Raw genomic sequence first — 16,556 nt, 5'->3', positions numbered from 1 at the left:
CCCCTTCACTTGCAATCCGAACGGGTCCTGCGATGTGACGATCCATCTGGCACCTGCACAAGAGGCGATTTCATCGCTCCGTCTCCTAGATCTCAGGTGTACGACATCGTCGTTCAATTAATCCCAACTATCGACATATCCTGTCGAAGCACAGTTGTCTTAACAGTCCATTTGTCTCTAATGTGTGTAATTCCTTGGTCTGTAATATATTTATAACAAAACATTTAATACACAAGATAGCTGGACAACGATGTATCCGTTCGGTTCCCAAACCACTGCATTTAACTGATATCGCCGGGGGTCTTCAGAGATATCCAGATGGTGGTGGTTCGAGCACTCAACTCAGCCCCGTTTTTTTGTGCGGGGTCAATACAATGAGCACCACTTCTTGGATGGGAATCGACAGCAGTTGTCTGATAGAGAGACCGGTCCCTGCCATGGTAATGTGAAATGTGTGCATTTGGCTGATCGGCTGCCAATGCAGATGAGCAACACTGCCCTGACATTTCCCGACTTTTAAACAATGCTGAATCATACCCATAGATAATCGATTGGTTACGCGTTTCTTTTTGGTGTGTGAGCGTCATAAAATCTCGATGACCTCTTGCGAGATTACATAAGGGACATTGATTGCTGCTGGCAACACTCGTCACGAACACGGCACTTCTCAGCACATCGGTCCCACTCGGCGCGCCGTTCACTTGGCTCTCAAGCCAACACGGAAAGGGAGCCACTCAGTTGAACAATCCTCGACCGCGACAATCAACGCGCAAACGAAACGATGACATTTGCGTACACGACTGGCGACGTGTGAAGGAGACATGCTAAGTTCACATTGAGATGATAAATTTGAACAGGGCATTTAAATGTGTTCATCGCACAGCTGTCCTCTGATGACTTTGTGAGCATGTGGGATCCATTTCCTCATTGGTGGAAACAACACGTGAGTTTTATCAATGTCCTGCTACAATGACTGCTTTTTTAATGTGCCCCTCTACATTAATCTGCTACTGTTTGTATGTTCTTGTGGTCGCGTGGATTTTTCTCCGGATCCTCTGGTATTTCTCTCTACATTTAGAAACACACATTTAGAGTATTTGGCTGCTTTACATTTAAGCACGATAAGCCACTTCGTTGAGCTATGATTTGTGGCCATGTCGCTTCTGAAAAAGAGCTTCATAACTGGTAAGAATTCTTTTTTTAATATAAATGTGTAGGAATGTTATAAATATTATAAGAATATAAGAATATACAAATTAGTTTAGTTCATAGTTTACTTTATATTGTCCATTCAGCAATAGCAGGGGTGGGTTATGTGGCCTATTATGGGATACGTATGGTAGTTGTAAATAGGTAATACTATACGTCGGTAAAATCTAGATTTGAAGCTTTCGTGACTGCAGGAATCCATACTCTTTGGTTCTTTCGGTAAAGTCACGTAGGTAGAAAAATAATAGATCACGACGTTTCGATCGCAACACAAGCAATCGTCATCAGGTGGGACAACCACAGCAAAAAACAACTGCTGAAGTAGGTGAGAGATCTTCCATGACACGAGGTTATATAGGCCTCGCAGTAGGGGGGAGAGAGAAGGGGGGGGGAGGTGGGGTAGAAAGTGGACCCCGCAGCAGCACCCGGGTCACTGGAGTAGAGATCGGACAGAGATGCACAGAGAGAAAGAGAAAGACACAGAGAGTCGGAAATAACAGCTGACATAGTCAGGTAGGATGGAAACATCACAGTCAGTTAAGACTTTACCTGGTTAATAACGTCCTTCCAATGATTGCTCAGTTTGTACCCATCTTCTCGGTTGAAGTTGTGTCTGTGTTTATGTGTATATCTGGATGGCTGTGTATATCTGGATGGCTTCATGAACAAATCTATGATAATAGCCGGTGGGTTTGCAGAGTACCTTCGTCTTGGAAAAGTTAAGTTCGTGTGAGCCCATTGCGTTTTAACAATGATCAGCAACGGCAGAGGTATTGGTCCTACGGTGTTTCAGATCTGCCTTGTGTTTGCAAACGCGGTCCGAGACAGGTCGTTTCGTTTCCCCACTGTAACTGCTGCCGCAGCCACAACTTAGTTTGTAGACACCAGGGTATTGCATATCAGGAATCACATCCTTTACAGATGGGATCAAATCACAGATTGTGTACTGTGTTGAAACGAACCTGGATCTTGTGTTTGTTTAGGATTTTGGAAATCTTTTTGGTAACCCCTGCTATGTATGGCAAAGTGATGGTATTGGTTGGATCCTCAGATGGTTGTCTCCCCAGCCATGGGAAGACAACCATCTGGGAAAACGAAACGACATGTCTCGGACCGCGTTAGCAAACACAAGGCAGATCTGAAACACGGTAGGACCAATACCTCTGCCGTTGCTGATCATTGTTTTAACGCAGTGGGCTCACACGAAATTGACTTTTCCAAGACGAAGGTACTCTGCAAACCCACCGGCTATTATCAGAGATTTGTTAATGAAGCCATCCAGATATATAAACACAGACACAACTTCACCTGAGAAGATGGGTACAAACTGAGCAATCATTGGAAGGACGTTATTAAGCAGATAAAGTCTTAACTGACTGTGATGTTTCCATCCTACCTGACTATGTCAGCTGTTATTTCCGACTCTCTGTCTTTTTTTCTCTCTCTCTGTGCATCTCTCTCCGATCTCCACTCCAGTGACCCGGGTGCAGCTGCGGGGTCCACTTTCTGCCCCGCCTCCTCCCCCCCCCCTTCTCTCCCCCCCTACTGCCGAGGCCTACTATACACTACACTATACACTACACTATATAACCTCGTGCCACGGCAGATCTCTCGCCTACTTCAGAAGTTCTGTCTTGCTGTGGTTGTCCCACCTGATTACGATTGCTTGTGTTGCGATCGAAATGTCGTGATCTATTATTTTTCGACCTCTGTGACTTTACCGAAAGATCCACAGAGTATGTAGGTAGGTAGTTAATGAGTATGCAGGTATTTAGGCAGGCAGATAGGCAAACATATAGTTGACAATATAGGTAAGTAGGTAGGTATCACTTCAGATTGTCAACATTGTTGAAGATTCTTTATTACAAGATATGTACGGCATGGATTGTGAAGGATGGTGGCATAGCAGTGGACTCTCCATGAAGTTGAACAAAAAAATACATCGGTCCATTCGTCAATAACACTGCGGCTTTAAAATTAATAAAACTAGGCGACGTTTCGGGGAATGGGCCTCATAGCACGTCCATGTGTATTTGGTTACGTTCTTAAAATCTCCACCATCACTGCACACTTGATGGTGGTACTATACTGATATCATTTTAGTGTCTGCATACAATTATACGATTTGGTGATATGTACTGCGTTGACATTTACTATGAAGAAGGCCCATTGCCCGAAACATCGCCTATTGTATATTTATATATTTATACAATAGTATATTTATACAAAAGGCGATGTTTCGGGCAATGGGCCTTCTTCATTTGTCAGGCAGTTATTGCCGAATGTATTGACATTGTTTAGAGTATTGCCTATCCTGTAATGGATACTGTCTGTAAGCTTGAACTCACTCACTGGGCTCACACATTAGCTACTGGAGTACATTATCACCATCCGAGCGCTCTTAACATTTAATTAGATTTTGAAGTCACTTAATTTTGACTCTTTTCTTATCGGCTCGTGTCCGTGCCATCATCCTCCCATTTAGCGTCAAGGTTTGCTTCGGAGCCATCGGCCTTGATCAATCCACTGCTAGATGACGAAGGCCCTTTTCGCTTGCTTCAGTGGTAAATAGTTTAATCGTTTTAGTACAAGTGAATCTAAGTATCGATGATTATCGTTTCCCCACATGTTATTGTACGCATGTATCGTCAGCTATTGAATTTATCAATCGGAATCGACGAATCGATCCAATCCACTGTTTACCACGGGGTTTGTTTACAAAGGGGCGGGTCATTTGCATACGCCTCCTCGTCAGCCAATCAGCGATCACCCGCCCCCTTACGCGCGCCTCAGCCAATGTGCGACCGAGCCTCGCGTCCCGCCTTCGACCAATAGCCGCGCGTCGTCACGCGGGGCTCGGCCAATCGGAGTGCGGGATGCTGGCAGGTAGTCCCGCAGCCCAGCGACAGCAACCGCCATATTGCGAGAGGCTGCGTGCCGCTCCGCGTCCTCACGGCTCCCGCTCGCTTGGAGCGCGCCTCCGCCTGCGTGTGGATGCAGGTAAGGGACCAGCGGAACGCGCAGGGAAGCCCCGGTTGCAACATGGCTTTGAGAACATGACGATTTTTCCCCCCTCAGAAACCACCAACCTCCCCCCCCACCACCCCTCCCCCCGCCGCTCTGGGCTCCTGTGTTAGGTGATAGGGGCTAGGCGAGGCGCAGGATGAGGCTGCGGCCTGGTGGAGGAGATGGACGGAGAGAGGCGCGGGTCTCCCGTCGTGGTGGTCGTCCCCAGCCGTTTATTCAGTTGACCACGGTGGTGTCGATTGCTTGGCACGGCGTCGTGTGTCTGAAGGCCATCCTGGATCCCCGTGTTGAAATGATGAACGCCCTTTGATGAATAATACATTGTTGGTGGTGGTGCTGCTTTTGGGTGAACTTGGGCCCGATTCTGTTTGCCGATATTAATAGTATTAATAGTGCTGTCCACTGTGTGATTATTGTTTTTGGCAACGTCTCTGGCTTATGTAGCTGGAGCTGAGTTCGGTTGCTGTTGCGAAGGGTTTCCCACATTGTTCATTTGAGAAGGGAGACACTGTGACCTAACCTGAATGACCTGCATGTTCCGATCACTGTTGGCTCAACCCATGATATATTTGTGGTCGATAAAATAAGCAACACTTTCATATACCTATCCAACATTTTGGCATCCCACAGACTTACATGCCACCCTGTTGCTCATTTGAGCGTGGAGACTCGGGTACCTGAATCTAACGTGTTCAATATAACCGGTGTGTTTTGGCTATAAGTATAGCAGCATGCCTTCTCGTGTAAAGTACTTCAGTTATATTCCGCTGACGGTTAGCTCTGCCGTCGTTGTATATTATCATCGTTGCTCCAGGATCGGTAAGATTAGCACCACGTGGCGAGGCGACTCCACCTCTTTGTGGGAAGACGCGTTGAGTCGGTTGCCTTGCTCCCAAACGCCGTTTTTTTCAATTAAAGGCACTGCGTTTCATGGAACACGTGTGGGGCTTGTGTAAATGTTTGTCCGCGTTTTGTGTAGGATATATATTTAAGAATCTTGTGTTTAAAAAAAACTGTTCAAATCGCATATGATGAGGGATGGTAACCGCGTGGGGAGACCTTCATCAATGACCACGAATAGCGTTGAACCAGCACGTATTCAAGCAAAATAAGCTTTTCGTTTCATGATAATTAATTTTGGCGCCTTCCATGTCTACGAGACGCCAATATCTTACCTTTTTAAGAGGCGTGATATCAAGGGAACCATTGTTTCGTTTCGCGCCTGCACGCCAAGGAAAATGACACAAAAAAACTGACCCAGCACGTTTTAATTCTATAGTCCCCCATCAACATAATCAGATGAATACAACTCTTTGTTTCGCGTCCCAAGAAAGACCGCTATCGCACGACTGCTTGGGTGATGTAAGACCCGGGAGTTGCTTTGCCGTTGGTAAATATCTCAAACGCTTGAGCAAAAGGGGCCCTATTTGGAAAGGGGCACCCCGTCGTGATACTGGTGATGGGGCCGCTGTGCAATCTCAAGTCAACAAAAGTCAATATATCTCTATGATCGAGGGGGGAGGGAAGGCGGTGCACTTTTTATGGCACTGAGCCAGTGCTAGAAACTCAAATTTGCTGTGGCAGGGTCCTTGTTCTTCACAGGATGACCATCGTTAAATTTCCACAAATTGATACTGTACTTTTTTTACACCAGGAGAATGGCAGGCTACGTTGGCAACTGCCTCAGAGAGGAAAATTCAGCCTTTGTGATTGCGAGTCAAACATTTTAACCAGTGTCACCACTTTGAAATGTATTGATGTTTAACTTCTTTCACGGGGTTAGGACAACGGACTAAAAACAAAAAGCAGCTCTAAAGAAATTACTTTTTTAATTTTAAAGTGCATAGCTCATGTAGCTTCCTAATATTCGAAGGAAAAGCGCGATGCAGTGAGTCTTTTCTCTATGGTTGACCGTAGTTTGTGTGATGGTTTATGCTCCTTCACAAAATCGGCAAGGTATTGTGGTTCATTTATGGCAAGCACTTTTTCTGTAATGAGCACGACCTTATAAAATGTGTAATGATAAACATGTTTGACAACTTGGCTAGCGGTCGTGGCCTGAGGTGTCGTCATTTATAAACTGAAATGGAGATGATAACTTGCTTAACCACCACCATACACTGTCCCCCTCCACTGAGTACTCTGGAACAATAGGCTGCATAAGCCTGCAAAGTTAATTATAAAAGCAAATTTTACCTAGAAAAGCTAGTGTCTGCTTTATATCTAGAGACAATGATAATAAAATATTACTGTCTCCAAAAAAAATCATACTAGTTCTTAGAGATGAATTTAAGAACTCTCACTTTGTAGGTCAAGCTGTGTGTAGCTAAAGTGACACCAAGGACTTGAAGTGTTCATGTGGGTGAGAGGTAGTCCTGTGGTCTTACGACCGTTAGAGATGATAATTATCCAACTAATGTAGGTGGTGACGTGGCCCAGCTGTAGTGCATTCACCCGCTCATTGCAGAGGTTCAAGGTTTGAATCAAACAACCGTTCTGGTCATTACTGCAGGTGTATTGTAAACGTGCATATGTTTACAATACACCTGCAGTCATGGGCCTTAAATATCCAGTGGTATCATCTGCAAGAGTATGCCATTGTAGTGCTGGTGTCATGATCCAAATGAGAAAATTACCCTGAAATTACTCAAATGAGATTTTAAATAGTAGCCATTGTCCCCGACTGAAAAAATTGGTAGTACCCTCCTGAAAACGAGTCATGAGTCTCACATTTCCTAGGTAAACAAATATAATAATCGTAACGATACACTGTTTAACCACCGCCATGCTAATGTACTAAACATAATGGTGGTTGCTCAAGTATGACTAAGTTTAGATAAGAGAGTTAAACGAGTGCAGTAATCTACCTATCCACCACAAACTCACCATGTCAGTGAGTAGTGTGTGATGGGGATATCACCAAAACAGTTCAGAGATGATGATGGTGTAACTACTGTTGTGATGAACCATAATAGTATCTTATCTGCACTTGACAAAAGTGGATAGGTGAAGCCATGGTTAACGGGTTTAAGCGAGGCAGATGAGACTCGCATGAAACTGGCCTCTTTCCCACAACTTGCTATCTGTAGTTTCCATAACCTAAAAAATAGTGCTGTGGCTCGAGGCGGAGCTGTGAAATAACTATCAACTGTCTATATTATTGCATTCATTAAAACTACTCCCAAAGTATTGTAAAATTAATTCCCATATGTGGTGAGTCAACAGTGTGTGTCCTATGTAGTCATTGAACCCTGTCAGAAATATTGATTTTTTTTATTGCTTAGAGATGAGCACAGCTCCTCCTGTGTTTCGGCAGAGACATTTTGACAGAAAACTATACTCTGGAGATGTTAACATTCCATGCAATGAAGCTGTGACCCTCCTTTGGAGGACCATTTATCAAAACAACCAATTACCGATTGTTTTATAGCATATAAGGCAATGTTTGTAAATGGTTATGATGGTGTTGGTAAATACTTTTCAATCTTTGCATTTACACTTCTGCTAAGTCCCTGAAATGGATATCTTGTCACATTTGTTTTATATCTTAAATTAAAGGTTTAGTGCAGCAACATTCATCATTGATATATAATTACAAAAGGGCATCAATACTTATATGGCTGTAGTCAAATGTGACCAAAATACACACCATGTGCAGTAGTGGTGGGTTTGAATGCAGCAGAACATGTACACTGTATTTGAAAGCGAAATTACGTCCCGGTTTGGCTTTCACTGACATGTATCATGATGACGCAATAAGAGCTTTATTAATAGACCTTTAGCATAGATCAATGTCAGTGTGAGGCCCACACAGTTTTATCATATTCACAGATGGCGAATAACGTAAAGGTCATTTCATATCGAAGGGCCCATTTAAACTCCATTTAACCTACATTTCCTTCACTTAATGCTGTATTGTTGGCATAGCCACCTGACAAGTATGACGGAGTTTTCGCTAGTGTCGAGGAACAGGTTTCTCAATTTGTAGTTTACTCAGCCCATCATCCTTCTGCGTTGATAAATGAGAATTACTGTGGGAATTTGACAGTAGGTGACCTGTAGAGACATAATTGATTAGAAATGTCAAATTTCTGGCAGAATATAAAGCACTAGGAGTATATAAAACAAAAGGATAATAAAGCAAATTCACTCAAACATTTGAGTGATTGGTGCCTCGTAAAAATCGGTCGTGTGTAAAAGAGGGCTATTATCAACCCAGCCCATCATCTATGGGATTGTTACCACCTGCTGCAGCTGCTTATTGGTGGTGACTCTATAGACTTGTGCCTGTCATAAAACTGTGGAATTTCCACAAGGACCATCAACGGATAAACACCTACGCATGTGAGGCAGTGCACTAACTTTTGTATTGTTGTGTTTATTGTTCTCCCCCCCTTAAGAGATTGAAAGTGATTGGTTGTAGTTAGTGTGCATGTAGACAGGCAAGAAAGCTCTTAATCTGATTTGAGCGAATGATTTAACATGCTGGTGTAGCAGAGCAAATTAGATTGCTTGTGTAAATCTCGTGTTTTTGCATGTGCCACGTAATTTCTGTCTCCATGTAATGATTTATGCAAGTGGATTAATCACGACATTTTCATCGAGTGTGAATTTGTAAAGAAACCTTCAGCTAAAAAGCTAGAGATGGTCAGATGGTTCAGGGGTCACGAGGCCAGCACTGCCGAAGGCCTGGGTTCGAGTCCGGTTTTCAGCCACCTGTAATTTAAACTGGATTCACAAATACTGTATGCAGGTCAATGCCCTCAGCCTAGTTACCAATAATTACACAAACAACATTACATTCAAATTTAGTTTTCACTTAATTCGGCATAATTTAGTTCTTATAATTATTTTTCTGTTTGGTTGACGTGACACAAAAACCCTGTAGAACATGTATAAAGGTGCATAAACTGTGCATTAAAGAGGCCTATTCCAGTGAATTAATAAGTGGTTTTGTGATAATCTTATGGGGCTCTACTCTGACACAAGGTGATGTACTGCTCACTGCATTTATGAATGAAAATATCTTAATCTCATAAAATGATGCCAGCAGCACAAATGGAATACAACACCTCCCTGCTTTTCACTATTCATCGTTATTCGTGGTTTCTGGGCTTTGAGAGAGCCCTCTTCGAGCACTGAGCTAAGAGGGTACGTGACATGAGCGGTGGGGTAAGTGATGAATAAAGCTGTGCAGGGCATCTGTAGATGCACCATTGTAGCAGTTAAGTGGCATGCAACCCTCTGCAAAGCGATGCCTTACGTTGCCACTGATGTTAGGTAATATGAATCCATATCTGTGCTTTATCAGAGGTATTTAGTTCTAATTGGACAGCTTTTCCCAGTTTACTTTTTGCTACTGGTACCATGTCATGCAATAAAGAGTTTTTTCTTAACTTTTATGGTGAGCCATGTAACATGTGAGAATATTTGTTCCCATTAGAAGACAACATAGAACCACATTTATAATCCTTTCATTCAAGAAGCTCTTGTTCACACTTATATGTTCTGCAAAAAGCATTCATCGCAATTTCCATCAAATAAAATTATACAGTCCTCACAGAAGGCATTTGCCAAATTAAGTGACAATCCAAGATTATTTTAATATTCATAAAAGTCATTAGAAACTGTGCATAAACCTTCAACTTACCATCCTTGAGAACCTAATTTGATTTATAGCTATTTGAAACCTGGATTTGAACTCAGGATCTTAGTTGTGCCAGCTCAGTGCTTTGAAACAGTTTACCCCTCTCAAACAGCTTTCTTAATTGCGGCAGCCTTTTCTCACCACCTTTGTGAAATGGACTTGCTGATCTAAGAAGCTTGTCCTTGCTGTATGGAGTGTGTCGTGTGCCTGTCTCACCTTGGCTAACCCATATGGCGAGTGCATGTGGCCTTAGCATTGTACCCAGGGTGCACATTGTGTACATATGAAGGAAAATAAAAATTGTTCGTGGTATTTTAATACAAAATGTATCTTAAGATATTGTGCAGATAAAATCACGTAAAATGTAACATTACGAAGTAATGTAACACTGCATTGTTAAATTATTTGTGTGGTAAGTTCTATTTTCAAGGGCATGCGATGCATGTGGAATGCTGTCGAATCTTGTTTCTTTTTTCATATTTGTGAGTTGATGCCACAAAGGGCAAAGGTTTAATGGGGTGGTACACTACTTGAAGAGTAATCGAGAGTTATTTTTATCACCTTGCTTAACAAACAAGCCTTGGGTCGTGGCCATAAATGGCTCTTAACTGGCAGGGGAAATTCCACATTCCTATGGCAGGTGAGTGGCTCTCAAAATGGTCAACTGCTATTGACTTTCAATACAACAGTACACACGTCCTACACTGGCTGAATAATGGATCAAGGCAACCACCCCCGACTCGCATTTAAACTTGCTTGCCTCATATTTGCGAGTAACATTTTCCAACCACAGTGCTGCACAATTATAGAGTAATAGGTCAACTAGTCAGTGCATGCCGATAGTTTGGCCTTGCCGAGGAAGTGGACACCCATTTGCCCGGGTGAGCCAGCATTACTAAGTGAACCAGATCCATTTGTCTTGTATGATATTTTTACCCAACATATGTGACTATAACAGGACCTAATGTGGTAACTGGGAAAGTAAAATTGCATGCATGGACCTTATTCTTTACATTTGCTGTAAGGGCACGTGGGTCTGCGTGTGTACATAAGGCAGAACCTGTTCACATTTGGATGTCTCGCCGTGGCTTACTTATTCGGGTAGAAGGGGCATGCTTCAACTTGCCTAATCGTTTCACATAATTTGGCTTGGAAAGTACCACACACAGCATTAGCCCTCACATATAGAGATGTATAAGGACATTTGAAATTATGTATACACACATATATATAGATGTGTGTTGTCTGTAATTTTATCTGGCCACGTGATCATGTGGTGAGAGCAATTTGAAGTGTTGCAAATTCAAATCCCGGTCCAGTGTTTAATACGCCTATCCCTTCTAAGTCACTAAGATATGACAGCGTTATGGTAATTATCACTAGTAATCATATGAAGAAACTGGACCCTGCTGTAAAAATGTGGAATATCCACCACTGGTTAAAGCTGCCAGTGGAGGAGCAACACCCCTTTAACTCATATGAGCGGGTAGACACCTTCAATTAATTCTGACTACGTGATATACATTTCCAGGTACCGTTTGCCTTTTAATTAAGCAATGGACTAAACCTCATGTGAATTTTACACCTCAGAAATTACAGAACAAATTTAAATGAACCTTTGCTCATTCTAGAGCAGTTTGCCGTACTTATAAACATGCTTTCCTGTCTTGTCTTAACGTTGCTTGCCAATGCCTGAACTAGAATGCACTGTACACTGTTAGTTTGAAAGCGTTAGATAGGCGACATGCCTTGTTTGCATTGCCAGTTTAGACCTGCTTATAATATACTTACATCCTCAACCAGATGGGATGGGTGGATTTAACTGGAACATGCTGTAAATATATGGAAAAAGCAGCTGACACCTTTCAGCCTGTATCCCCCCACTCACCTATGAAAGTGATCAATTAGCATATCATAAGTCTGTTTTCGGAAAAGTCTTGGCTGTAACAATGCGTCTTGACTTTCAGTTTAACAAGCGGTTAAAAATGTGGTGATATTTTTTTACTGTACATGTTTACAAATTCTTGTGTTGGCCTGGAAACACTACATATTTGTTTGTACAGCATCCTGCTCTCATTATCCCTAGGCCACGTTGCATCACAGTACTTAACCTCAGAAACACTGCTCACCAGCTAAATACGCTGCCACATTGCCTGGTCCTGGCAAGTTGTGAAGGCAGCGTAAGCTGGTAATTGAATCCTTGAGTTTCACTCCATATTTAAGCTCTGCGTATTGCACAGGATCTTACTCAGAGCAATGTTGAAACATGGTCTGTTATGTATTCTTGGTTCTTTCGGTAAAGTCACGTAAATAGAAAAAAATATAAAAATAAAATAAAAATAATAAGATAAAATTATAATTAAAATAATAAAATAAAATACAAATAATTAATGGAAAATAATAAAAGCAAAAAACCCACGACCTTTCAATCGCAACACAAGCGGCCTTCATCAGGCGGAGAGAAAAGTATGTTATACACATGGTTTCATGGCCTGCAAGACTTGTTTAATCATCCTCTGTATGAGGTAGGATTCTTCCCTGCAACCGCTGAGCTGAGTACACAAACCATAGGGCTACATGCTAATATGAATATGCAGAGTTTTAAAATGGGTATTACATTACAACAGTAGTCCCATGGAAAGACTGAACCCTCACCATTGAAACAGGCACACCAACGGAGATGAGCTCTGCCTCCCTGCGCCATTTCAACAGGTACGCATGTTGACAACCTATCTCAGAGTGAAGCTGGACTATATGTTAACCTTCCATGACTACCTGTAAAAGATAGCCACTAAGACCAAAACAAGGGTCAACCTGGTCCAAAAACTGCCAAGCACAAGCTGGGGAGCATTGGCATCAGTGCTACAGACATCAACGATGACCCTTCTGTAGTCCGTAGCCAAATACTGTGCACCAGTATGGACCAGAAGTAGTCACTCGACTTGTTGATGTCCCACTGAACACTGCAATGTGGTGTATCACTGGAACCCTCAAGTCGACCCCAACACCATGGTTGCCAGTGCTGTCACACACCTCTCTCACTCATCCGCTGCAAAGCTGCAACCCTCCGGGAAGTCTTGCGAATCGAGGAAAACGGTCTTCTCATTCATCAGGACCTCAACATCCTTCATCATCGCTTAAAGTCACGCAAGCCCGTTTAGACCCATGTGCTTAACCTTAAACAATGTTAATTCAACCTCTATGAAGCCTGGAGAGCTCAATGGAGTTCAAAAGAAAACGCAAACAAACACCTTGCGAAAGACCCAACGGAGAAGATCCCCGTGTTTTGATATTCCACGAAGCTCAGCGTCCACCCTAAATCTCATCCACACAAACCATGGCAGATACGGATACCTGATGTATAAATGGCAAATGGAAAAGTCTCTAGTGTGCGACTGTGGTCATCCAGAACAGACCATGCAACACATAACGACGCAATGCCCGATCCACAAGTAAAAAGGAGACATCACAGTGATATACTCCGCTGCTCCTGACCCGGTTATTTGGCTTGACCACCTGAATGTGAAATTGTAGTTGGTGCTCTTGGGTCATCCCTGACGAGTGTGCAGGTTCGCCAACTTGAGAATCCCTTTAGGCATTGCTGGACACCTGATGCACGTGACTTTTATTTTTAACTAGCTTGTTTGCCCGTCCTAGGACGGAAGCTGTAATATTTAGGAAAAAATTGAGCAGAGTATAATTGTATCTTGTGTAAATTGAATGGTAGTGAATCTTGCACAAAAGTATGTCATCAAACACTTTACTGTATTTCACTGTAGCACTGTAATGGCAGTGAATCTGGCACAAAACGAAGTCATACAACACTTCACTGAAGTTCACTGTAGCACTATTAATGGCAGTGATTCTTGCACAAAACACCTCACTTCATGTCACTGTAGCACTGTATATAACTCACCTTAAATTTGTTCAAATGCAGTGCTCTGATACCATCCTCTTCTGCTTTCGGTCGCTGGGGTTGAAATAAATTGGAAATCGATACAATATCTGGAAAATCATTGAGAAATGTCTATTTTATCTAAATGTAGAAGCATAAATTAGACTTACCTGTTGTCTGAAGTGCTGAAGAAATAAACTAAGACACCAAATCCACTTTGGTGCTGCGTAGAATTATTGATTAGATTCACTTTCAATAAAGAAACGTCAAACTTAAAGCGAATTTGCGAAAAAATAATTTATTTTCGCTCGACCTTCACGTGAGTGTAAAAATCTACCCGCTCATGAATATTAATGACGGGGGGGGGGGGGTGCGGCATGTGGAGTGACATCACGAGCATTACACACACACACATTATGGTAGTAATTAGCAAACAGCACCCCTCACGGCTTGAATGCAGTTGTCTGACAATTGTGGTGTTATATTGACTTGCCAGTGTGTCTCTACTATTTTAAATCAACACATTTGTTTTATTCTTTCTTTTTTATATTTGGCCCCAAATATATATCTGCAGTGTTGGCATTCAGGCAGAGAGAGATGCAACTTAAAGTTTTAATCCTCCAGAACTTCAATGTGCTGAACTGCATGACAAAGCACATTTATTGACGTAATTTCAAAAATGGATGCAGTGGCATCTGTCCAGTGTCCATCGTGGTCCCACGGGCTGTGGGACTCCAGGCGTGGGAATAGAAAAAGGGATCAGGGGACTCCATTCCATTCCTTGTGCCAGGGCCCATGCGAACCTCACCGCCCCATTGCATATGTGCTAAAACTTGAGAATGTATTCCTTCATTTCAGCAGCGCTGGCTCAGTACTATGTTACATATTGCTGTGAGTTGTAAAGGGGAAAATGGAGAGATATGAAGCAAGATGGGTGGACTGCTAGAACAGACCTTAGGTCAGTTCTTGGCTGGAGGACTTGCAGAATCTAGCAGAAAGAAGCACCTCCAAGAAGTGGTGGCATCAACATCGTTGAGTGTCAGTTTTTCTGACCTTGGTGTTGTGCATGGTTGGTGGCTCTTGCCCTTAACTTTACATTCTCGTGCTGGTTTAACACGCTCCACTTTGCAAATGATACGAGTTACATGTCATATTTTAACAAGTGAATATAACATATTCAACTGTGTGGCCCATAACCTGATGGATAACATGTTTATCTATTTCAGAAATTTTAAACAAATTCCCCTATGCACTTATTTTCATGAAACTGTGGCCTAGTCTTACAAGCAAATTAATAAAAGCGAGGCCCTGTGATGAGCATGTCATTCCACACCTCCGATTAGCATGGTTGCCTATGTACGGTGTAAAAGACGTTCAACATGCATAATACATTATTTGCATTTCATGGAGTCTAAAATTATGGAAAAAACTTTATTCCATGTAAACTAAACTATTCACTTTTTATTTTATCAGGTTAGGCCCACTGAACTATATAGCTATTTTTCAGAAGTGACCTGTCCACAAATCATAGCTCAACGAAGTGGTCCATCATGTGGAAATTTAAGCACTTGTTTCTAAATGTGGAGGGAAAAACCGGAGGACCTGGAGAAAAATCCATGCGACCACGGGGAGAACATCCAAACTCCAAATATACAGCAGGTGTCAGGGTCTGGAATGAACCCACGAACTCCTGTATACCAGGCAAAGTAGTTAACATCTCGTCACTGCAGCAATTTGGACATTCACGCAATTCACAAGTCAGCTGTGTTCTGTTCTTAGTATGCAATTTTCAGAGAATGTATGAAAGACAGTACTATATAACCACTGGTAAAAGTCAACGTGTCTCCCTTCTCAAAGTTCATTGTGCAGCACTTGTATATTCAATGGCTGAAAGACGATATTGCAATGGAGGGGGCCAGTCTGCCCACAGGATGACCACTGTTGACTTCACAGTGATGGTTACTGCATCTATCCCAGAGGAATGCTGGACAGTTTGCTTTGATGTGAACTTGCAACCTTCCGATTGTGAAACGAGTACGCTAACCACAGCTCGTATGCATGAATTATTGTCAAACTAGTATGTCACTTTAACAGTGTTTATGCTATACAATGATCCCTCGTTTATCGCGGTTTATAGGGACCGGAACCCCTCGCGATAGGTGAAAATCCGCGAAGTAGGATTGGCCCCCTAGGAATTTCCGTATATGTGTGTGTGGGTACCAGAATGTTTAAAATATGTATATTTATACTTTATATATATATATATTTTACTTAAATCTATTTAATTGTAAAACCTTAATATTATACATTCACGCTCTCTCTCTCATACGATATGTATTATGGTGTTCTACACTCACCAATGACAGTAGTATCCTGAGACTTGACTCCAGTAATGACGACGATGACGATGACAATGACGACGATGACAGACCTGTGCAGTTCGATGAATGTGATGATGGATGATGATGATGGTGTTACTGCACAGGTATAATGAGGCCTTTAAATCAGTTCGAAAAATCCGCGATGCACTGAGGCCGCGAATCTTGAACCGCGAAGTGGCGAGGTATTACTGTATATAATATAGAAACATAGATCGGAACTATCCTTCAAGCCGTCACTGCCTCAGAGCCATAAACACAATTTTGAGCGCTGTGGAGAGCTGTCTGTAAGCCATTTTGCCCATGTGCAAGACATCTGCAGCATAACAATATTCCACCAAATTGGCCAATGTCTCTGCAGCCTTTTCACATTTCTGTGAACAATGGAAACTGGATCCAC

At 42.4% G+C, this 16,556-nt stretch overlaps 1 protein-coding gene across 1 annotated transcript in view; it reads left to right on the top strand.

The window, feature by feature from the left end:
- The first annotated feature begins 4,088 nt into the window (after nt 1–4,088).
- The window catches only part of LOC144732193 (CCR4-NOT transcription complex subunit 6-like), a 59,600-nt gene continuing 47,132 nt past the window's right edge, over nt 4,089–16,556 (top strand). Inside the window, exon 1 of the mRNA XM_078613552.1 lies at nt 4,089–4,209. The gene's annotated coding sequence lies outside the window, so the exon portion shown is untranslated. The remainder of the gene's footprint in view (nt 4,210–16,556) is intronic.

This window comes from Lampetra planeri, chromosome 41 (assembly GCF_965212315.1).
Source record: "Lampetra planeri chromosome 41, kcLamPlan1.2.h2, whole genome shotgun sequence".
NCBI classification, from domain to species: domain Eukaryota; kingdom Metazoa; phylum Chordata; class Hyperoartia; order Petromyzontiformes; family Petromyzontidae; genus Lampetra; species Lampetra planeri.
The sequence above is the reverse complement of the archived record's forward strand: the minus strand, read 5'-3'. Positions and strand labels throughout refer to the sequence as shown.